Consider the following 25,129-nt stretch of genomic DNA (forward strand, 5'->3'; position numbering starts at 1 on the left):
AGGGAACCCTAGCCCTTAAACCGCAAAGCATTTTTAGCCATTATTTGCATTATGTTTTAATAAATATACTGAATATGAGTCAGGACTGTGCAATATAGAGTGACAATTTTTTTCAGCAGAATATATTCAATATAAAGAACCCAATTTCATTTCATTTTAAATAACTATACACACATGACTAACCAAAAAATTAAAAAAGGATCATATCAGAACATATTAGAAAACCCAAATGCACAGTTTACAATTACTGTACATTTTATGTGTGGGAAACACTGCTTTGGGGAAACAAAAAATATTTGAGTTGCAAGCGAGACAAATATGAACCATCTCTGAGATTTAGAGGTAATGAGATATATTTGAGACACATTTTAGAAGATGCAGAAAACATCTAAATCTAATTTAAGTCTCAAAGATGGCTCATTTTTGTCTAGGAGACAAGGAAGAGATTAACATGAGATCTCGACATGAGGGGACGACAGCATTTTATGCAGCATATTAAAACTTATTTTTTCAATATATACCTAATAATGATCTTGTATGTTTTGCTTAAATAGTGGGGGTGCGGGAGGTTATTTTTTATCTGGACAATGTCATTAAAATCATGTCTTTTTTCTTCTTCTTCTTTTTTCCTGTCAGAGACTATCATCGTTTACCAAAACAATTTTTAATGTGAGAAGTACAAAGAACTCATTATCTGCTCCGAACACATCTCATGAAGAAATGGAGGAGCAAAATTACAAGTGTTTAGGTCTGAATAATCTGAAAAAAGACCAGCATGTTCACACTGGAGAGAAGACATATCACTGCTCACAGTGTGGGAAGTGTTTTACTACTGCACGTAACCTACGACAACACCAGCGCATTCACAGAGAGAAGCGGTATTCCTGCTCACAGTGCGGGAAGAGTTTTGCTACTTGTAATCATCTTCGGAGACACCAGCGCATTCACACTGGAGAGAAGCCATATCACTGCTCACAGTGTGGGAAGAGCTTTACAACTTCTAGTGAGGTACGAAGTCACCAACGCATTCACACTGGAGAGAAGCCATATCACTGCTCACAGTGTGGGAAGAGCTTTAAAACTGCTAGTGATGTACGAATACACCAGCGCATTCACACTGGAGAGAAGCCATATCCCTGCTCACAGTGCGGGCAGAATTTTGCTACTTCTAATCATCTTAGGAGACACCAGCGCATTCACACTGGAGAGAAGCCATATCCCTGCTCACATTGTGGAAAGAGCTTTAAAACTGCTAGTGAGGTACGAATACACCAGCGCATACATACAGGGGAGAAGCCGTATCCCTGCTCACAGTGCGAGAAGAGCTTTAAAAGTGCCAGTGAAGTACGAACACACCAGCGCATTCACACTGGAGAGAAGCCGTATCCATGTTCACAGTGCGGGAAGAGTTTTGCTACATCTAATCATCTTCGGAGACACCAGCGCATTCACACTGGGGAGAAGCCCTATTTCTGTTCACAGTGCGGGAAGAGTTTTACCACTGCTGGTCACCTTCAAATACACCAGCGCGTTCACACAGGAGAAAAGCCATATCACTGCTCACAGTGTGGGAAGTGTTTTACTAATGCTGGTCACCTTCAAAGACACCAGCGCATTCACACAGGAGAGAAACCGTATCACTGCTCACAGTGTGGAAAGTCTTTTATTGCTGCAAGTGAACTACAAAAACACAGGCGCGTTCACACTGGAGAGAAGCCGTATTATTGCTCAGAGTGTGGGAATAGCTTTACATCTGCTGATAACCTCCGAACACACCAGCGCATTCACACAGGAGAGAAACCGTATCCTTGTTTAGAATGCGGGAAGGGTTTTGCTACGTCTAGTACTCTTCGGCAACACCAGCGCATTCACACAGGAGAGAAGCCCTATTTCTGTTCACACTGTGGGAAGAGTTTTACCTCTGCTGGTGAATTACGAACACACCAGCTCATTCACACTGGAGAAAAGCCGTATCACTGCTCACAGTGCAAGAAGAGCTTTACTTGTGCTGGTAACCTCCAAACACACCAGCGCATTCATACAGGAGAGAAGCCGTATCCATGTTCACAATGTGGGAAGAGTTTTGTTAATTCTAGTAATCTTCGGACGCACCAACGCATTCACACTGGAGAGAAGCCGTATTCATGTATACAATGCAGCAAAAGTTTTGCTTGTTCGAGTAATCTTCGGAGACACCAGAGCGTTCACAAAGGTTAGAAGCCGTATCCATGTTTACAGTGCGGAAAGAGTTTTGCTTCTTCTAAGTGTCTTCGAAGACACAAGTGCATTCACGCAGAAGAGACGTCATAACACCATTACAAGGTGGTTATGTATTGCTGTGATGTCTAAATACACTGCCTAGACAAAAAAATATAAAATCAACATCAGAAGGTTTTAGAAGAACATCATCAATTAATTGGACTTCATTAAGCAAAGAAATCAAAGAGGTTTAAAATTCCTTCAACTGGACTAAGTAATCTTCAAATTATCATATCTTGGAAGAGGGTACTGAACCGTCAAATATGTGAAAGAATTGTGTTCCGGGGGGGATCATGAATGGAGATCACTTGAACACAGGGAGAACTTGCATGGCAAAAAGTCAACAGTCAAAGTAAGACCATTTTTTTATACACACACATACTGTGATGATAACACTGTAATGGTTTTGGACTAAACAGCTGTGTGTTTATAAAACAAAAAACACTTGTTTGTGAGACTCCTTAGAAAAAGGGCTTGAATTTGGTAGGATGGAACTGGACACATTGTGTGCAGAAATCAAAGCTTTTTTTTTTTTTTTGGTGAGGCACTGTACATCAAGAGAGGGATGGGTGTTGGGGTATGGTGAGCTGAGTTTAATCCCATACCCAGTTCCCAAGTACTGTGAGCTTCTTTAAAAAGCAAGTTATTCTGTCATAAATAACATTACAAAGTTACATTATCTCACTCACTCACTCATCTTCTATACCGCTTCATCCTGTATTCACTGTTGCTGCGATCTGATGCCTATCCCAGGAGGCTTAGGGCACGAGGCAGGGTACACCCACATACTCATCTACACATTTCTGGCATTCCCAAATTGCCAATCAGCCTAACCTGCATATCTTTGGACTGTGGGAGGAAACCGGAGTTCCGGAGAAAACCCACCAAGCACGGGGAGAACATGCAAACTCCATGCACACAGAGAGTGGAATCAAGCCTGGCCGGGAATTTAATCTGTTACTCACAGCCAGAAGACATCATTCATATTTCATTATAACCATGCAGGGCATTTGAAATAGCAGACTCTGCAACTCTGAAGCAAGTTTAAAGTGTGGTTTCTGGCTGGGTGTCATTTAATTGGATGTGATCACCTAAATCTTTAGAACAAAAACTGTCAATTGGGGGGCCCAGTGTATGTGGAGAGTAAAAGAAGAGGTTGGCAGGATTGTTTAAATAAAACATTTCCAGTAATTCTGCCATTAAAAGCATGCTTAAATGCAGTTCAGCAAAGTTTTATGTAGGCGATTGTCATTCTAAATGTTCAGAATTAAGGTTTAGATTAATATGTTTTAAAATTTTTATATTTTTTTGCTGCAAATACATATTGGTTAATGTAAGAGAACTATTTTATTATTTTAGGAGTTATTTCTACTCTCTTGCTCTCTTCCTCATAGACCTGATATTAATGTGTTAAATCTTCCCTGCTGTTATCTTCCTTTCTCCTCATGCATCTGTTCTCAAAGGTGCTAATGCTCCCACTCTCATCTTCTCATTCTCTATTTACATCTCCCTGTCTCAAGCCAACACCTCCTGATTTGTCTATGTACGGATACTTATCCAACTTACACTTTTTTGTGAATCAGGATCTTACCAGGACATTTATATGGGTTTATGTTCTTTGTAGTAACATATGTAAATGGCACAGATAATTAAAAACCCTGTTTTTGCTGTTAATAAACAGAGACTAAAACTTTTTAGCAGACTGTATGTATGTGTGTGTGTGTGTGTGTGTGTATGTGGGAGTCTTTCCTGGTGTCAGAAAAGCTTATCGAAGCACAGTGGACAAACTGAGCAACTCGCTTTTTCAACTACGCAACTTTTAAACTTTACAGTTTTAAATGTCAATTACCAGTCTTTTTCATTACTATGAATTTCAATCCTATTTCATGACGTATCAGTTGACTCATGATTCAGGATTTGTATTACATATTGTTCTTTAGTAAAGAATTCACAGACGTATGCCGCAGGATACATCTTCTGACAGGCCGTTAAATTAGAAACTACTTTCTGCCTCCATTAAAGAGACCCTTTTCCTTCAATACACAGATGGATGACTCCAACACACTGGTTAATTCAATTCAATTAAAGTCATAGTTTTCTTTGTATAGCAATTTATTTGTAAAACAATTGTCATTGTCGCAAAGCAGTTTTACACAATCAAAAGAATAATTTAAGTTTGTATGGAATGTGGATGTTCATGAATCAATATGGTCTTATAGTCCCTGGTGAGCAGGCCAAAAGCAACACTGACAAGGAAAACCTCCCTGAGATGGTAATAGGAAGAAACATTGAGAGGAACCAGACTAAACAGGGAACCCATCCTCACTTGGGTGAAACAGGTAGCAAGAATTGATCTGCAAGAGGAGAGGTAACAGTTAGGTATGGTTGCAGTCACATAGTGTATAATGTAATGTATATTTAGTGTAAAGTGCAAGCAGAGACTCTGGCGCGACTAACAGCATAACTAAAAGGGAGAGCCAGAAGGAAACACAGACATGAGGGCTCCCTGAGATGTAAAACAATCACCTCACCGTCAACAAACCTGCGTGATCAATGAGAGTGGGGAAGACAGCATCTAAACATACCAGTTCACTGTAATACTCTACATCCATGAGTCCCCCAGATCTGCTCCTTTACTCAAGGCAAATCTATTTATAAAAATGCTTGATTAAAAATATTTTAGCCTAGACTTAAGCACTGAGACTGTGTCTGAGTCCCGAACACTATTTGGAAGGCTATTCCATAACTTTGGGGTTTTGTAAGAAAAAGCTCAGCAGTAGTTTTCATAATACGCGGTACTGACAAGCAGCCTGCATCCTTTGATCGAAGTAGGCATGGCGGATCGTAAGACACTAGCAGTTCACTCAGATACTGTGGCACGAGACCATTTAATTGTCTTTAATTTTATATGTCAAGAGTAGTATTTTAAAATCAATGGGAAATTTCACAGGGAGCCAATGAAGTGAAGATAAGATAGGGGTGATGTGCTTGTATCGTCTGGTTCTAGTGAGGACTTGCTGCTGCATTCTGGACTAGTTGAAGCTTGTTTATGCACCTAGTCTAACAACCAGACAGTGAAGCGTTACAATAGTCCAACCTAGAGGTGATAAAAGCATGAACTAGTTTTTCTGCATCGTTTTGGTAACTCTGGGAGATTACTGGTAAAACTCTGTGTGGTAGTTGATGTGAATGTATGTTTAATACGGTAGAGCGGTGACAAGATAGTGATCTGATATAACTTCAGACAGTGGAATTGTGAATAAATTTCTTCTACTTAATCCGAAAAATATTATTAAATCTAAAGTGGGACTTGCTTTTTAAGTGGGTCCTACTAGACACTCAAGAATCGAGGGAAATGTCACAACCAAGCACCAGCGAGGAAGGTAACAGCACCAGGAAGGAATTTTTTGATAAATCACTTGAATTAATCATTCATTCTGACAGCACTAATGTTTATTGTAGACAACCATACAAGGGTAATTGTTACTAAGCCTGCCCTGGGTACACTAATTTTCTTGTATGTTGACCTCACAGATTCCTGCAGCTGAGCTTGGATGTACATTTACATTCCAATATTATATAAACATTTTTCTTTTTTTTTTTATGAGGTGTTGCAGTATATAGGCCCGTGGCACAGCCTAAGCTTTTATCCTTAATGCTTTCCCCTCCTCACGTTACTTTTACTTTTATACTTTAAGTAGTTTTGAAACCAGTACTTTTACACTTTTACTTGAGTAAAAAGCTTGAGTTGATACTTCAACTTCTACAGATATGTTTTTAAACCCTAGTATCTATACTTTTACTCAAGTAATGAATGTGAACACTTTTGACACCACTGGCTGAGACAAAGGAGCTCACTGAGGACCTGCGGCTGTGCATTGCGGCTGCTCACAAGTCAGAAGGAAATGTCTATAAGACTGTAGAGGGACACATAAAGTTTTTTTTTTTATATAGACACTTATTCAATTCAATTCAATTCAATTCAATTCAATTTTATTTGTATAGCGCTTTTAGCAATTTTCATTGCCGCAAAGCAGCTTTACACAGTCAAAAGAATTATTTAAGTTTGTATGAAATGTGAATTTGTATGAATCAAAACGGTCAGTTTGTCCCTGGTGAGCAAGCCGAGGGCGACAGTGGCAAGGAAAAACTCCCTGAGATGGTAATAGGAAGAAACCTTGAGAGGAACCAGACTCAACAGGGAACCCATCCTCATTTGGGTGAAACAGAAAGCAGTAAATGATCTGCATTTATACAGTGTGTAGGGTGGGAGGCAGTTCAGCTATAATAGCTGATGTTAATTGATGTTAATATGGAGTCCAGGTAGTTATTGAAGACCCAGGTAGACTTGTAAGAAGTTCCAGTTATGAACTATCGAACTGTCAAGTCCCCAGAGAAACAGTTGCCAACACCAGTCAAGGCCAGAACCATTTTCTAGGTAGAGAGAATCATTCCCAGACACCAGGCGCATCCCAGAGAGACACACGGGGCATCTGTGTGACGAGATCTTCAGCCAGAAGCGGGGCACCAGGATGGGTCAGACAGGTCCGGAGGGCAGAGGGAGTCTGGATCACTGGCAGCTCAGGAACGACATGTGTAGCTCGACAGAGAGAGAGAGAAAGAGTGAAAGGGGGAGACAGGAGGAGAGAGGAAAAAGAAAGAGGGGGGAAAGAGAAGAAGAGGAGAGATGGCAGTTAGGTACGGTCACAGTCACACAATGTATAATGTGAATGTATATTAACTGTAGAGTGCAAGCAGAGACTCCGGCAGGACTAACTATGACAGCATAACTAAAAGGGAGAGCCAGAAGGAAACACAAACATGAGGGCTTCCTGACATGTAAAGCAAACAATTACCTCACCGTCAGCAAACCTGAGTGATCAATGAGAGTAAGGAAGACAGCATCTAAACATACCAGTTCACCATAATACTCTACGTCCATGAGTCCCCCAGATCTGCTCCTTTACCTATGGCAAATCTATTTATAAAAATGCTTGGCTAAATAAATAGGTTTTTAGCCTGGACTTAAACACTGAGACTGTGTCTGAGTCCCGAACACTATTTGGAAGACTATTCCATAATTTTGGGGCTTTGTAAGAAAAAGCTCTGCCCCCAGCTGTATTTTTCATAATACGCGGTACTGACAAGCAGCCTGCATCCTTTGATCGAAGTAGGCGTGGCGGATCGTAAGACACTAGCAGTTCGCTCAGGTACTGCGGCGCGAGACCATTTAATGCTTTATATGTCAAGAGTAGTATTTTAAAATCAATGTGAAATTTCACAGGGAGCCAATGGAGTGAAGATAAGATAGGGGTGATGTGCTCATATCTTCTGGTTCTCGTGAGGACTCTCGCTGCTGCATTCTGGACTAGCTGAAGCTTATTTATGCATCTAGCTGAACAACCAGACAGTAAGGCATTACAATAGTCCAACCTAGAGGTGATAAAAGCATTAACTAGTTTTTCTGCGTCGTTTAGCGACAATAAATTTCTTATTCTGGCAATATTTCTGAGGTGAAAGAATGCTATCCTGGTAGTTTTATCTACATGTGCTTCAAATGAAAGGCTTATAAGCAGATCAACAAAAAGAAAATAAAACAAATAACAAATCTGATCGTTACAAGACCATATCTAAATGATTTGAAGTTCCAGTGGCTACAGTGCAAAGTATTATTAAAAACTCATTCTGCATTTTAGCATTTCACCACTCCACTAGGTGGCGGTAATGCACATTTACGTTTTTGCCAACAGCCAAAAAAATGAACCAAAGGAAGAAAGAATAAGACAATAACTCCGCCCCCTCCCGCCGCCCCACCCCCATTTCCTCCCCTCATCTGGTGCTGTTCATTTGCGTTGACTTTACTATTTTTTCCTCAGGTTTTGCTGGGTCGCTAATCGCCTCTACACGGAGATATTACTGACAGATTTTTGCTTGAAGAGACTGAATTAAAACCATCAGCTTGTTGTGTCTGAGGTAAGTTCATATTCAGTGTATGTGAGTAAATACAGCAGTTTATTATGTAAGTGAGCACTTTGCAGACAATAAACAGAATGAAAGTTGCTTGGATTTTCAACTTTACAAAAATTTTAAACTTTTGGCAAACACGTGTGTGTCAAATTTGCAGTAGGGTCATATTTTCTAATATAAATCCCAGTAAATAAAGCAGAATTCAAGAAAATTATTAAAGAACATGTAAATAAAATATAGCAAAGAAAGATGGGATGAAACAGGCAGACATTTGCATAAAATTTAACAGCAAATAAAAAGAGGGAAAGTATGGGACAGAAACAGAAGAGAGGAAATCATTTAGCACGGCTGAGAATAGGGCAGACTGGACAACACCAGTGTCTGTATAATAGTATATTAGTATAAACTAAATCCAATGTGAATTCTGTGGACAAATGGAGATATTAACGCATATACTGACAAACTGCAAAAGATACGATGAGTAAAGATAAAATCTTAGAGAAACCGTGCAAGTGGCTGAAAATAGAAAGCATTCTAGGGAAAATGACCTGGAAAATATATACTACTCTGATTAATTATCTAAACAAAACTGGCTTACAGTATGTAGTGAACCAGAATGCCCAAAATAAATCAGTCGCATTTTAAAATAATTCGTGAAATGACCACCAGGTGGCGCAAATGGACAGTTTGTAAAACAGCTACAATTAAGTGGAGCTTAAGTCATAAAAAGTTATATGTTGTATAGAAGAAGTATTACGCTGATGGTAATTTCCACATCCGAATAATTTATACAACCAACATGAAAAAACAGTACCAGAGCTATTGACATTTACTGTACAATAATGAGTAATAAAAAATAAGAAAAAAATTATTAAATGTTGTTTAGACAGACGATCAAGCTGTGAATTTTATTTGTACAAAGAATGAACTGTTATATATACTACATCTGTTTATTGTTATTATTATAAAAAAAAGTTACATTTAAAGACATCAAACTTTAAATATAGAAATAACTGGAAAATAGACTTTCAGAATAGAAAATTACATTTGTGTAAATATTTCATATGACCTTTAAAGGGATTTTGTAATATTTATGCAGGATAATCAGGGCCTCCTAATTTGCTATTCGTTCTCTGCTGTTGTTGTTGTTGTTTTAGTGTTATTGTGTGTACTTTACAATGTCAGACAACAATCAAATGCAAATAATTCAGCCTTCCCCACTTTAAGCTAACTCAAGTCAGCTCCTGGGACGAGAATTACTTTTAACCATCTGGGGCCTGAGGGCTTTCTGAAGACCTGCAGTGCTTCAGGCCTCTTCTTAAATTTTTGTGTAGATTTCAGACCTTTATTAAATTTTACTGATTTCCATAGAGCACAAACTAGGCTTTCATAATGTTGATTCTGCTGTAAATTTGTTAAATTCGCGTGCAACTTTTAAACTTATGTCAAAGTACATAATGTTGAATTGAATATCTTCAAACTATAGCAGGAAAAACTAAGAAAATAAACAAACCTTACATATTGTTTTAAACACAGAAATAAGTTAATGAAAGTCTTAGGTGTGTGCACATACAAACACAGAATTGAGTTAATAAGAGTCTTAGGTAGCAACACATAGCAAAACAACTAAATTATAACACTCTGGAGGACCTTTTATTTGGGGTAAAGTGACTGATGTGCCTAACTTTTTTCAGCAGAGCCTATGTTTCACTGAATAATCTACGACTTTTCATGAATATGTAAGACCTACTGACACCTGGATCAGGACACCAGGACTCCAGTTGATGTCTCAGCAGTTCACACCTATACACTCATATTCCTCACACATCGCAAAAAGGCTGTGTTTATCAAGCAATTAGCATTTACTTACATCCGAACGGAGTCGTTTACATGAATCACTGATCAATAGCTCATGATGCATACATTTAAACTATTTATTCATACAGATGGTCCTGTTTTAAATGGAATTTTACTGAACGATTTACCCTGAGAAAGAGCCGTATAAGAACAATGGAAGCTGGCACACCTAGAGTGGTGTGAAAAACTATTTGCCCCCTTCCTGATTTCTTATTCTTTTGCATTCTTTCTATTGTTTGTCACACAAAATGTTTCTGATCATCAAACACATTTAACTATTAGTCAAAGATAACACAAGTAAACACAAAATGATGGTTTTTATTATTTAGGGAGAAAAAAAATCCAAACCTTTGTAAAAAAGTAATTGCCCCCTGAACCTAATAACTGGTTGGGCCACCCTTAGCAGCAATAACTGCAATCAAGCGTTTGCGATACCTTGCAACGAGTCTTTTACATCGCTCTGGAGGAATTTTGGCCCACTCTTCTTTGCAGAATTGTTGTAATTCAGCTTTATTTGAGGGTTTTCTAGCATGAACCACCTTTTTAAGGTCATGCCACAACATCTCAATACGATTCAGGACGTTGACTAGGCCACTCCAAAGTCTTCATTTTGTTTTTCTTCAGCCATTCAGAGGTGGATTTGCTGGTGTGTTTTGGTTCATTGTTCTGCTGCAGCACCCAAGATCGCTTCAGCTTGAGTTGACGAACAGATGGCCGGACATTCTCCTTCAGGATTTTTTGGTAGACAGTAGAATTCATGGTCCCATCTATCACAGCAAGCCTTCCAGGTCCTGAAGCAGCAAAATAACCCCAGACCATCACACTACCACCACCATATTTTACTGTTGGTATGATGTTCTTTTTCTGAAATGCTGTGTTACTTTTACGCCAGATGTAACAGGACACGCACCTTCCAAAAAGTTCAACTTTTGTCTCATCGGTCCACAAGGTATTTTCCCAAAAGTCTTGGCAATCATTGAGATGTTTTTTAGCAAAATTGAGACGAGCCTTAATGTTCTTTTTGCTTAAAAGTGGTTTGCGCCTTGGAAATCTGCCATGCAGGCCGTTTTTGCCCAGTTTCTTATGGTGGAGTCGTGAACACTGACCTTAGTTGAGGCAAGTGAGGCCTGCAGTTCTTTAGATGTTGTCCTGGAGTCTTTTGTGGCCTCTCGGATGAGTTGTCTCTGCGCTCTTGGGGTAATTTTGGTCGGTCGGCCACTCCTGGGAAGGTTCACCACTGTTCCATGTTTTTGCCATTTGTGGATAATGGCTCTCACTGTGGTTCGCTGGAGTCCCAAAGCTTTAGAAATGGCTTTATAACCTTTACCAGACTGATAGATCTCAATTACTTTTGTTCTCATTTGTTGCTGAATTTCTAAATTCAAAAAATATTGTAATTTAAATGAGGTTTGAAAATGGGATGTTAAGGCTGCATTGTGATCCTCCTCTTTAGGACTACATTTCATATGTAGTCTAATCAGTGCTCACATGCCAAAGTTTTCCAGAGCGCACAGGCAGAAGTAAATCAATGATGTGAAGTGCATCAGGAAAAAAAACAGCAAGAAGACTGACTCTGACCATTTGAATAATTGACTGATAAATTTGTGATTTCTTACCTTCATCTGAAAACAATCTCGTCATCTCCGCAGCAGGGGATGCACATACATTCACTCTTCATACGAATTACATGAACTGAAATTAGTTTTCCATTAGTTCATGTAAAAGCATACATTTCGCTTTCTATAAGTACATATTTTCTATGGCTGTGTGGCAAGTATACACAGAGTTTCAGTTAATTTTTTGACACGCTCATGTTAACCAAAACCAATTAAGAAAAGCACACCCTGTTTACTTTCATTGTTTTACAAAGTCATAACGTTTTGTCGTCCTTGTGAGTGCACTTGAATAAAGGTAGAGTCTTATGAAAGTTATGAAGCTTACACAGTTTTATTATATGGTTTTTGCACGTTAATCTGACAATCACTGTGGCACAGCCACTTTTTCTGATGTATACACAGTCTGTTTTATGGCTACACTAAAAATCTAAAGGCTCACTTTGGTAACGTTTACTTTACTTTACGTCTTACTTTTGCTATTCAAAACAAATAAGAAGTGACTGAATTAAATTTGAATTCTAAAGTTGTACCTTACTACTTTGATTATAAATTTGTTTAATTACAAGGTTTTTCCTTAAATGTATCTGCTACTATGAGCTGCAGCTCATTAACTCTTGACTGAATGAACTAATTCTATAGTCTTTAGTTATAGCACCACTTAGCTGTAAAGCCAGCAAACACACACCCCTAATGCTGTCTCCCACGTTTATAACCTGACGTATAACAGGGCTTTTGAGGTTGAGAAATCTGGCTGATAAGCAAGTGATCAAATACTTATTTGACACAGTAATTCACAAATAAATTGTAAAAAAAAATCATACAATGTGATTTCCGGATTTGTCTCTCACAGTAATAATGCACCTATGCTGAAAATTGTAGACCCCTCCATGATTTCTAAGTAAGATAACTTGCAAAATCACAGGGTGATCAAATACTTATTGACCTCACTGTACATGAGAAACAGAACTGCATTTAAAGGAGAAGCAAATGAGCCATGTATAAGACCACAATGAGATTAAAGTCCGATATAAATGAGATGCATAAAACACAAATGAGACATATTATAGTTTTATTGAACATATCAAAAATCCTCAGTTAACAGCGTACAATTTACACAATACAACAGACACCAGAAAAAATTGGCAAACCAAGAAACTAAATGATACAAAATATTAAGTGTCACACTGCTCAACTCATAGTGTGATTTATACAGGAGTTATACAAAGGCCACAGTATTGTAACAATCTTCCAGTGAAAAGAATCAGTCAAAAAGGAGAATTTTTAAAGGAAAATTGGTTGCTTGCTGTAGGTAAGCTACAGTAAGATGAAGTATATAATAAGGTACTAAACACTCTTTAGTGGAGATGGCACTCTTTGTCAGGGAAGCCTAGCCCTTAAACCGCAAAGCATTTTTAGCCATTATTTGCATTATGTTTTAATAAATATACTGAATATGAGTCAGGACTGTGCAATATAGAGTGACAATTTGTTTCAGCAGAATATATTCAATATAAAGAACCCAATTTCATTTCATTTTAAATAACTATACACACATGACTAAGCAAAAAATAAAAAAAGGATCATATCAGAACATATTAGAAAACCCAAATGCACAGTTTACAATTACTGTACATTTTATGTGTGGGAAACACTGCTTTGGGGAAACAAAAAATATTTGAGTTGCAAGCGAGACAAATATGAACCATCTCTGAGATTTAGAGGTAATGAGATATATTTGAGACACATTTTAGAAGATGCAGAAAACATCTAAATCTAATTTAAGTCTCAAAGATGGCTCATTTTTGTCTAGGAGACAAGGAAGAGATTAACATGAGATCTCGACATGAGGGGACGACAGCATTTTATGCAGCATATTAAAACTTATTTTTTCAATATATACCTAATAATGATCTTGTATGTTTTGCTTAAATAGTGGGTGTGCGGGAGGTTATTTTTTATCTGGACAATGTCATTAAAATCATGTCTTTTTTCTTCTTCTTCTTTTTTCCTGTCAGAGACTATCATCGTTTACCAAAACAATTTTTAATGTGAGAAGTACAAAGAACTCATTATCTGCTCCGAACACATCTCATGAAGAAATGGAGGAGCAAAATTACAAGTGTTTAGGTCTGAATAATCTGAAAAAAGACCAGCATGTTCACACTGGAGAGAAGACATATCACTGCTCACAGTGTGGGAAGTGTTTTACTACTGCACGTAACCTACGACAACACCAGCGCATTCACAGAGAGAAGCGGTATTCCTGCTCACAGTGCGGGAAGAGTTTTGCTACTTGTAATCATCTTCGGAGACACCAGCGCATTCACACTGGAGAGAAGCCATATCACTGCTCACAGTGTGGGAAGAGCTTTACAACTTCTAGTGAGGTACGAAGTCACCAACGCATTCACACTGGAGAGAAGCCATATCACTGCTCACAGTGTGGGAAGAGCTTTAAAACTGCTAGTGATGTACGAATACACCAGCGCATTCACACTGGAGAGAAGCCATATCCCTGCTCACAGTGCGGGCAGAATTTTGCTACTTCTAATCATCTTAGGAGACACCAGCGCATTCACACTGGAGAGAAGCCATATCCCTGCTCACATTGTGGAAAGAGCTTTAAAACTGCTAGTGAGGTACGAATACACCAGCGCATACATACAGGGGAGAAGCCGTATCCCTGCTCACAGTGCGAGAAGAGCTTTAAAAGTGCCAGTGAAGTACGAACACACCAGCGCATTCACACTGGAGAGAAGCCGTATCCATGTTCACAGTGCGGGAAGAGTTTTGCTACATCTAATCATCTTCGGAGACACCAGCGCATTCACACTGGAGAGAAGCCCTATTTCTGTTCACAGTGCGGGAAGAGTTTTACCACTGCTGGTCACCTTCAAATACACCAGCGCATTCACACAGGAGAGAAGCCATATCACTGCTCACAGTGTGGGAAGTGTTTTACTAATGCTGGTCACCTTCAAAGACACCAGCGCATTCACACAGGAGAGAAACCGTATCACTGCTCACAGTGTGGAAAGTCTTTTATTGCTGCAAGTGAACTACAAAAACACAGGCGCGTTCACACTGGAGAGAAGCCGTATTATTGCTCAGAGTGTGGGAATAGCTTTACATCTGCTGATAACCTCCGAACACACCAGCGCATTCACACAGGAGAGAAACCGTATCCATGTTTAGAATGCGGGAAGGGTTTTGCTACGTCTAGTACTCTTCGGCAACACCAGCGCATTCACACAGGAGAGAAGCCCTATTTCTGTTCACACTGTGGGAAGAGTTTTACCTCTGCTGGTGAATTACGAACACACCAGCTCATTCACACTGGAGAAAAGCCGTATCACTGCTCACAGTGCAAGAAGAGCTTTACTTGTGCTGGTAACCTCCAAACACACCAGCGCATTCATACAGGAGAGAAGCCGTATCCATGTTCACAATGTGGGAAGAGTTTTGTTAATTCTAGTAATCTTCGGACGCACCAACGCATTCACACTGGAGAGAAGCCGTATTCATGTATACAATGCAGCAAAAGTTTTGCTTGTTCGAGTAATCTTCGGAGACACCAGAGCGTTCACAAAGGTTAGAAGCCGTATCCATGTTTACAGTGCGGAAAGAGTTTTGCTTCTTCTAAGTGTCTTCGAAGACACAAGTGCATTCACGCAGAAGAGACGTCATAACACCATTACATGGTGGTTATGTATTGCTGTGATGTCTAAATGCACTGCCTAGACAAAAAAATATAAAATCAACATCAGAAGGTTTTAGAAGAACATCATCAATTAATTGGACTTCATTAAGCAAAGAAATCAAAGAGGTTTAAAATTCCTTCAACTGGACTAAGTAATCTTCAAATTATCATATCTTGGAAGAGGGTACTGAACCGTCAAATATGTGAAAGAATTGTGTTCCGGGGGGGATCATGAATGGAGATCACTTGAACACAGGGAGAACTTGCATGGCAAAAAGTCAACAGTCAAAGTAAGACCATTTTTTTATACACACACATACTGTGATGATAACACTGTAATGGTTTTGGACTAAACAGCTGTGTGTTTATAAAACAAAAAACACTTGTTTGTGAGACTCCTTAGAAAAAGGGCTTGAATTTGGTAGGATGGAACTGGACACATTGTGTGCAGAAATCAAAGCTTTTTTTTTTTTTTTTGGTGAGGCACTGTACATCAAGAGAGGGATGGGTGTTGGGCTATGGTGAGCTGAGTTTAATCCCATACCCAGTTCCCAAGTACTGTGAGCTTCTTTAAAAAGCAAGTTATTCTGTCATAAATAACATTACAAAGTTACATTATCTCACTCACTCACTCATCTTCTATACCGCTTCATCCTGTATTCACTGTTGCTGCGATCTGATGCCTATCCCAGGAGGCTTGGGGCACGAGGCAGGGTACACCCACATACTCATCTACACATTTCTGGCATTCCCAAATTGCCAATCAGCCTAACCTGCATATCTTTGGACTGTGGGAGGAAACCGGAGTTCCGGAGAAAACCCACCAAGCACGGGGAGAACATGCAAACTCCATGCACACAGAGAGTGGAATCAAGCCTGGCCGGGAATTTAATCTGTTACTCACAGCCAGAAGACATCATTCATATTTCATTATAACCATACAGGGCATTTGAAATAGCAGACTCTGCAACTCTGAAGCAAGTTTAAAGTGTGGTTTCTGGCTGGGTGTCATTTAATTGGATGTGATCACCTAAATCTTAAGAACAAAAACTGTCAATTGGGGGGCCCAGTGTATGTGGAGAGTAAAAGAAGAGGTTGGCAGGATTGTTTAAATAAAACATTTCCAGTAATTCTGCCATTAAAAGCATGCTTAAATGCAGTTCAGCAAAGTTTTATGTAGGCGATTGTCATTCTAAATGTTCAGAATTAAGGTTTAGATTAATATGTTTTAAAATTTTTATATTTTTTTGCTGCAAATACATATTGGTTAATGTAAGAGAACTATTTTATTATTTTAAGAGTTATTTCTACTCTCTTGCTCTCTTCCTCATAGACCTGATATTAATGTGTTAAATCTTCCCTGCTGTTATCTTCCTTTCTCCTCATGCATCTGTTCTCAAAGGTGCTAATGCTCCCACTCTCATCTTCTCATTCTCTATTTACATCTCCCTGTCTCAAGCCAACACCTCCTGATTTGTCTATGTACGGATACTTATCCAACTTACACTTTTTTGTGAATCAGGATCTTACCAGGACATTTATATGGGTTTATGTTCTTTGTAGTAACATATGTAAATGGCACAGATAATTAAAAACCCTGTTTTTGCTGTTAATAAACAGAGACTAAAACTTTTTAGCAGACTGTATGTATGTGTGTGTGTGTGTGTGTGTGTATGTGGGAGTCTTTCCTGGTGTCAGAAAAGCTTATCGAAGCACAGTGGACAAACTGAGCAACTCGCTTTTTCAACTACGCAACTTTTAAACTTTACAGTTTTAAATGTCAATTACCAGTCTTTTTCATTACTATGAATTTCAATCCTATTTCATGACGTATCAGTTGACTCATGATTCAGGATTTGTATTACATATTGTTCTTTAGTAAAGAATTCACAGACGTATGCCGCAGGATACATCTTCTGACAGGCTGTTAAATTAGAAACTACTTTCTGCCTCCATTAAAGAGACCCTTTTCCTTCAATACACAGATGGATGACTCCAACACACTGGTTAATTCAATTCAATTGAAGTCATAGTTTTCTTTGTATAGCAATTTATTTGTAAAACAATTGTCATTGTCGCAAAGCAGTTTTACACAATCAAAATAATAATTTAAGTTTGTAAGGAATGTGAGTGTTCATGAATCAATATGGTCTTATAGTCCCTGGTGAGCAGGCCAAAAGCAACAGTGACAAGGAAAACCTCCCTGAGATGATAATAGGAAGAAACATTGAGAGGAACCAGACTCAACAGGGAACCCATCCTCATTTGGGTGAAACAGGTAGCAAGAATTGATCTGCAAGAGGAGAGGTAACAGTTAGGTATGGTTGCAGTCACATAGTGTATAATGTAATGTATATTTAGTGTAAAGTGCAAGCAGAGACTCTGGTGCGACTAACAGCATAACTAAAAGGGTGAGCCAGAAGGAAACACAAACATGAGGGCTCCCTGAGATGTAAAACAATCACCTCACCGTCAACAAACCTGCGTGATCAATGAGAGTGAGGAAGACTAAACATACCAGTTCACTGTAATACTCTACATCCATGAGTCCCCCAGATCTGCTCCTTTACTCAAGGCAAATCTATTTATAAAAATGCTTAATTAAAAATATTTTAGCCTAGACTTAAGCACTGAGACTGTGTCTGAGTCCTGAACACTATTTGGAAGGCTATTCCATAACTTTGGGGCTTTGTAAGAAAAAGCTCAGCAGTAGTTTTCATAATACGCGGTACTGACAAGCAGCCTGCATCCTTTGATCGAAGTAGGCATGGCGGATCAGAAGACACTAGCAGTTCACTCAGATACTGTGGCACGAGACCATTTAATTGTCTTTAATTTTATATGTCAAGAGTAGTATTTTAAAATCAATGGGCACAGGGAGCCAATGAAGTGAAGATAAGATAGGGGTGATGTGCTTGTATCGTCTGGTTCTAATGAGGACTCTTGCTGCTGCGATCTGGACTAGTTGAAGCTTGTTTATGCACCTAGTGGAACAACCAGACAGTGAAGCATTACAATAGTCCATCCTAGAGGTGATAAAAGCATGAACTAGTTTTTCTGCATGGTTTTGGTAACTCTGGGAGATTACTGGTAAAACTCTGTTTGGTAGTTGATGTGAATGTATGTTTAATACGGTAGAGCGGTGACAAGATAGTGATCTGATATAACTTCAGACAGTGGAATTGTGAATAAATTTCTTATACTTAATCCGAAAAATATTATTAAATCTAAAGTGGGACTTGCTTTTTAAGTGGGTCCTACTAGACACTCAAGATTCAAGGTAAATGTCACAACCAAGCACCAGCGAGGAAGGTAACAGCACCAGGAAGGAATTTTTTGATAAATCACTTGAATTAATCATTCATTCTGACAGCACTAATGTTTATTGTAGACAACCATACAAGGGTAATTGGGTACACTAATTTTCTTGTACAGTAGGTTGACCTCACAGATTCCTTCAGCTAAGTTTGTACATTTACATTCCAATAAAGGTTACCGATGACATGCCTCTGAAGTTTGACTTTTTGCACCATTAAAATACTTATAGGCAATCAGTTATCATATTTTCTTCTCCATAAAACATGTTAATGCTCAGTAGTACACATATATGGTTCTTTAATGGATTTGTATTGTACTAAATTGCATTCTTTTTCAATTGCCATATACAGTATCCCAAATCACTATCGCCATTAAAAAATACAACAAAACACATTTTTCTTCTTTTTTTTTATTTTATGAGGTGAGGTGTTGCAGTATATAGGCCCGTGGCACAGCCTAAGCTTTACTTTTACTTTTATACTTTAAGTAGTTTTGAAACCAGTACTTTTACACTTTTATTTGAGTAAAAAGCTTGAGTTGATACTTCAACTTCCAAAGAATTCTTTTTAAACCCTAGTATCTATACTTTTACTCAAGTAATAAATGTGAATACTTTTGACACCACTGGCTAAGACAAAGGACCTGCGGCTGTGCATTGTGGCTTCTCACAAGTCAGAAGGGAATGTCTATAAGACTGTAGAGGGACACATAAAGTTTTTTTTTTATATAGACACTTATAAGCAGATCAACAAAAGGAAAATAAAAAACTTGATTAATAACAAATCTGATCGTTACAAGACCATATCTAAATGATTTGAAGTTCCAGTGGCTACAGTGCAAAGTATTATTAAAAACTCATTCTGCATTTCAGCATTTCACCACTCCACTAGGTGGCGGTAATGCACATTTACGTTTGCCAACAGCCAAAAAATGAACCAAAGGAAGAAAGAATAAGACAATAACTCCGCCCCCTAACGCCGCCCCACCCCCCATTTCCTCCCCTCATCTGGTGCTGTTCATTTGCGTTGGCTTTACTATTTTTTTCTCAGGTTTTGCTGGGTCGCTAATCGCCTCTACACGGAGATATCACTGACAGATTTTTGTTTGAAGAGACTGAATTAAAACCATCAGCTTGTTGTGTCTGAGGTAAGTTCATATTCAGTGTATGTGAGTAAATATAACAGTTTATTATGTAAGTGAGCACTTGGCAGACAATAAACAGAATGAAAGTTGCTTGGATTTTCAACTTTACAAAAATGTTAAACTTTTGGCAAACACATGTGTGTCAAATTTTCAGTAGGGTCATATTTTCTAATATAAATCCCAGTAAATAAAGCAGGATTCAAGAAAATAATTGAAGAACATGTGAATAAAATATAGCAAAGAAGGATGGGATGAAACAGGCAGACATTTGCATAAAATTTAACAGCAAATAAAAAGAGGGAAAGTATGGGACAGAAACAGAAGAGAGGAAATCATTTAGCACGGCTGAGAATAGGGCAGACTGGACAACACCAGTGTCTGTATAATAGTATATTAGTATAAACTAAATCCAATGTAAATTCTGTGGACAAATGGAGATATTAACGCATATACTGACAAACTGCAAAAGATACGATGAGTAAAGATAAAATCTTAGAGAAACCGTGCAAGAGGCTGAAAATAGAAAGCATTCTAGGGAAAATGACCTGGAAAATATATATTACTCTGATTAATTATCTAAACACAACTGGCTTGCAGTAGGTAGTGAACCAGAATGCCCAAAATAAATCAGTCGCATTTTAAAATCAATGGTGAAATGACCACCAGGTGGCGCACATGGACAGTTTGCAAAACAGCTACAATTAAGTGGAGCTTAAGTCATAAAAAGTTATATGTTGTATAGAAGAAATACTACGCTGATGGTAATTTCCACATCCGAATAATTTATACAACCAACATGAAAAACCAGTACCAAAGCTATTGACATTTACTGTACAATAATGAGTAAAAAAAATAAGAAAAAAATATTAAATGTTGTTTAGACAGATGATCAAGGTGTGAATTTTATTTGTACAAAGAATGAACTGTTATATAGACTACATCTGTTAACTGTTATTATTATTTTTTTTAAAAAGTTACATTTAAAGACATCAAACTTTAAATATAGAAATAACTGGAAAAATAGACTTTCAGAATAGAAAATTACATTTGTGTAAATATTTCATAGGACTTTTAAAGAGATTTTGTAATATTTATGCAGGATAATCAGGGCCTCCTAATTTGCTATTCGTTCTCTGCTGCTGTTGTTTTAGTGTTATTGTGTGTACTTTACAATGTCAGACAACAATCACATGCAAATAATTCAGCCTTCCCCACTTTAAGCTAACTCAAGTCAGCTCCTGGGACGAGAATTACTTTTAACCATCTGGGGCCTGAGGGCTTTCTGAAGACCTGCAGTGCTTCAGGCCTCTTCTTAAATTTTTGTGTAGATTTCAGACCTTTATCAAATTTTACTGATTTCCATAAAGCACAAACTAGGCTTTCATAATGTTGATGCTGCTGTAAATATGTTAAATTCGCGTGCAACTTTTAAACTTATGTCAAAGTACAAGTTGAATTGAATATTTTCAAACTATAGCAGGAAAAACTAAGAAAATAAACAAACCTTACATATTGTTTCAAACACAGAAATAAGTTAATGAAAGTCTTAGGTGTGTGCACATAGCAAAACAAGTAAATTATAACACTCGGGAAGACCTTTTATTTGGGGTAAAGTGACTGATGTGCCTAACTTTTTTCAGCAGAGCCTATGTTTCACTGAATAATCCACGACTTTTCATGAATATGTAAGACCTACTGACACCTGGATCAGGACACCAGGACTCCTGTTGATGTCTCAGCAGTTCACACCTATACACTCATATTCCTCACACATCGCAAAAAGGCTGTGTTTATCAAGCAATTAGCATTTACTTACATCCGAACGGAGTCGTTTACATGAATCACTGATCAATAGCTCATGGTGCATACATTTAAACTATTTATTCATACAGATGGTCCTGTTTTAAATGGAATTTTACAGGGCTGTCACTGAACGATTTACCCTGAGAAAGAGCCGTATAAGAACAATGGTAGCTGGCACACCTATAGTCTAAAAATGTTTTAGGCTATTGTTGTTCACTTACATTTCTAAATTCAAAAAATATTGTCATTTAAATGAGGTTTGAGAATGGGATGTTAAGGCTGCATTGTGATCCTCCTCTTTAGGACTACATTTCATATGTAGTCTAATCAGTGCTCACATGCCAAAGTTTTCCAGAGCGCACAGGCAGAAGTAAATCAATGATTATAAGTGCATCAGGAAAAAACAGCAAGAAGACTGACTTTGACCATTTGAATAATTGACTAATAAATTGGTGATTTCTTACCTTCATCTGAAAACAATCTCGTCATCTCCGCAGCAGGGGATGCACATACATTCACTCTTCGTACGAATTACATGAACTGAAAGTAGTTTTCCATTAGTTCATGTAAAAGCATACATTTTGCTTTCTGTAAGTACATATTTTCTACGGCTGTGTGGCAAGTATACACAGAGTTTCAGTTAATTCTTTGACGCGCTCATGTTCACCAAAACCAATGAAGAAAAACACACCCTGTTTACTTTCATTGTTTTACAAAGTCATAACGTTTTGTCGTCCTTGTGAGTGCACTTGAATAAAGGTAGAGTCTTATGAAAGTTATATAGCTTACACAGTTTTATTATATGGTTCTTGCACATTAATCTGACAATCACTGTGGCACAGCCACTTTTTCTGATGTATACACAGTTTGTTTTCTGGCTACACTAAAAATCTAAAGGCTCACTTTGGTAATGTTTACTTTGCTTTACGTTTTACTTTTGCTATCCAAAACGAATAAGAAATGACTAAATTAAATAAAAATTCTAAAGTTGTACTATTACTTTACTACTTTGATTATGAATTTGTTTAATTACAAGGTTTTTCCTTAAATGTATCTGCTACTATGAGCTGCAGCTCATTAACTCTTGACTGAATGAACTAATTCTATAGTCTTCCATAAGAAGCCGGTGCGTTCCCTATTCAATCATTTTTTTCTTAAACACTGCGTCGTCTCAAGAAATACCTGCGTACACACGAAACCACTGAAAATGGTGTAGTATATATGCCAGACCAGTATGGGGCACTGTAATTCTGCCATAGAGATACACTATACACGGAGAAGAAGACTTTGAGCATGCGCATAACCTTCGCGCTGTATACGAACCAAGATGGTGTTGTCCATTATCGCTTGTTGCTCATAACAGTTGCATAGAAGCAATAGATTTTGCTGTAATAAAGCTAGTAGGCTTTGTAGCAACTTGAACACAATCATGTAGTCCGCCATTATTGTTGTTGCTGTTACGTGTGACGCAGCCGACATGTGATGTGATGACATCATCGTCTCACAAAATATACGGATTGGCTGTACGCACGAAACCGCAAGGGTGTCATTTTCTGATTTATCCACTTTGGGACCCGGTTTCAAAAAATAGCGGTTTCAGTCTCCTAAAACGCCGGATCCGTGTGGACGAAACGCCAATACGATAAAAAATTTATACGTATACAGCGAAACGCGTCTCCGTGTGGACAGGCCTTTAGTTATAGCACCACTTAGCTGTAAAGCCAGCAAACACACACCCCTAATGCTGTCTCCCACGTTTATAACCTGACGTATAACAAGTCTTTTCAGGGTCAGCAAATGGTAAGCAAGTGATCAAATACTTATTTGACACAGTAATTCACAAATAAATTGTTAAAAAAAAATCATACAATGTGATTTCCGGATTTGTCGCTCACAATAATAATAAACCTATGCTGAAAATTGTAGACCCCTCCATGATTTCTAAGTAAGATAACTTGCAAAATCACAGGGTGATCAAATACTTATTGACCTCACTGTACATGAGAAACAGAACTCCATTTAAAGGAGAAGCAAATGAGCCATGTATAAGACCACAATGAGATTAAAGTCCAATATAAATGAGATGCATGAAACACAAATGAGACATATTATAGTTTTATTGAACATATCAAAAATCCTCAATTAACAGCATACAATTTACACAATACAACAGACACCAGAAAAAATTGGCAAACCAAGAAACTAAATGATACAAAATATTAAGTGTCACACTGCTCAACTCATAGTGTGATTTATACAGGAGTTATACAAAGGCCACAGTATTGTAACAATCTTCCAGTGAAAAGAATCAGTCAAAAAGGAGAATTTTTAAAGGAAAATTGGTTGCTTGCTGTAGGTAAGAGATACAAGAAAAAGTTCTCTCTCACCGGCTACATCAGTCTTCTCTTGTGGTGGATGTCCAACAAGTTTGTTCAAAGTCTGCAATTCTTTGTCTATTTGGTCTTTTCTTAATTTTTATTTGCGGCATCCAGCCAAGTAGGTGGTGCGGTACCGCCACCTAAAGGTGTGGATGAATGCTGGATAAAGTGGTTTTTGCTGACTTGAGACCGAGGCCTGGCGGTGCGCTGCACATTTCTCTAACACACTGGCCACCTCATTTGCAGGTTTAGAGCCTGTGTGGGAGAAACAGTGGAAAATTATGTCTATAAGAATCTAGTATGTACTGTTAGGGTGGCCATGAAATTTTTTTGAACATTTAGTCATGAATGTATAATTAATAATAGGTTTGGCCTTAAATTATAAGTGTATACAGAAATCACTGAACACAAACATGATGTCATTGCTTCACTTCTCGATAAAAAAATATTCTGTATATTGTATTTTAGTTATTTATAGGTAATGATATTTGTACAGAATGCAAAGTAAGTTTGCCATTTACCAGTTTCAATTCAATAAATCTATTAAGGTGTAAACATTTGTAAAAGGTTAGCCATGTTGATTAACTAGGGACACCTGGGTGTACCGTATAATAATAAAACTGGTGGTTGGATTTTTTAAAAATAAACAAGCTAGATTTCGAAATAAAACATTTATCTAATACAAAGCAATTTTGTACTTGACTTTAGTTGTTACCAACCTACATATCTACAGTACATATCTTCATTTTAAAGATCCAACCTGGGAACTGTCTCCTCCATCTACCCATATATAATGAGTAAAATGAAGTATATAATAAAGTACTAAACACTCTTTAGTGGAAATGGCACTCTTTGTCAGGGAACCCTAGCCCTTTAACCCCAAAGCATTTTTAGCCATTATTTGCATTATGTTTTAATAAATATACTGAATATGAGTCAGGACTGTGCAATATAGAGTGACATTTTTTTCAGCAGAATATATTCAATATAAAAAACTCAATTTCATTTCATTTTAAATAACTATACACACATGACTAAGCAAAAAATAAAAAAAAAGGATCATATAAGAACATATTAGAAAACCCAAA

At 37.8% G+C, this 25,129-nt stretch overlaps 1 pseudogene; it reads left to right on the forward strand.

The window, feature by feature from the left end:
* Positions 1-384: 384 nt before the first annotated feature.
* On the forward strand, positions 385-15,465 carry LOC128534554 (zinc finger protein 850-like; annotated as a pseudogene).
* Positions 15,466-25,129: the final 9,664 nt, after the last annotated feature.

The sequence above is a fragment of the Clarias gariepinus genome, chromosome 12 (assembly GCF_024256425.1).
Source record: "Clarias gariepinus isolate MV-2021 ecotype Netherlands chromosome 12, CGAR_prim_01v2, whole genome shotgun sequence".
NCBI classification, from domain to species: Eukaryota; Metazoa; Chordata; class Actinopteri; order Siluriformes; family Clariidae; genus Clarias; species Clarias gariepinus.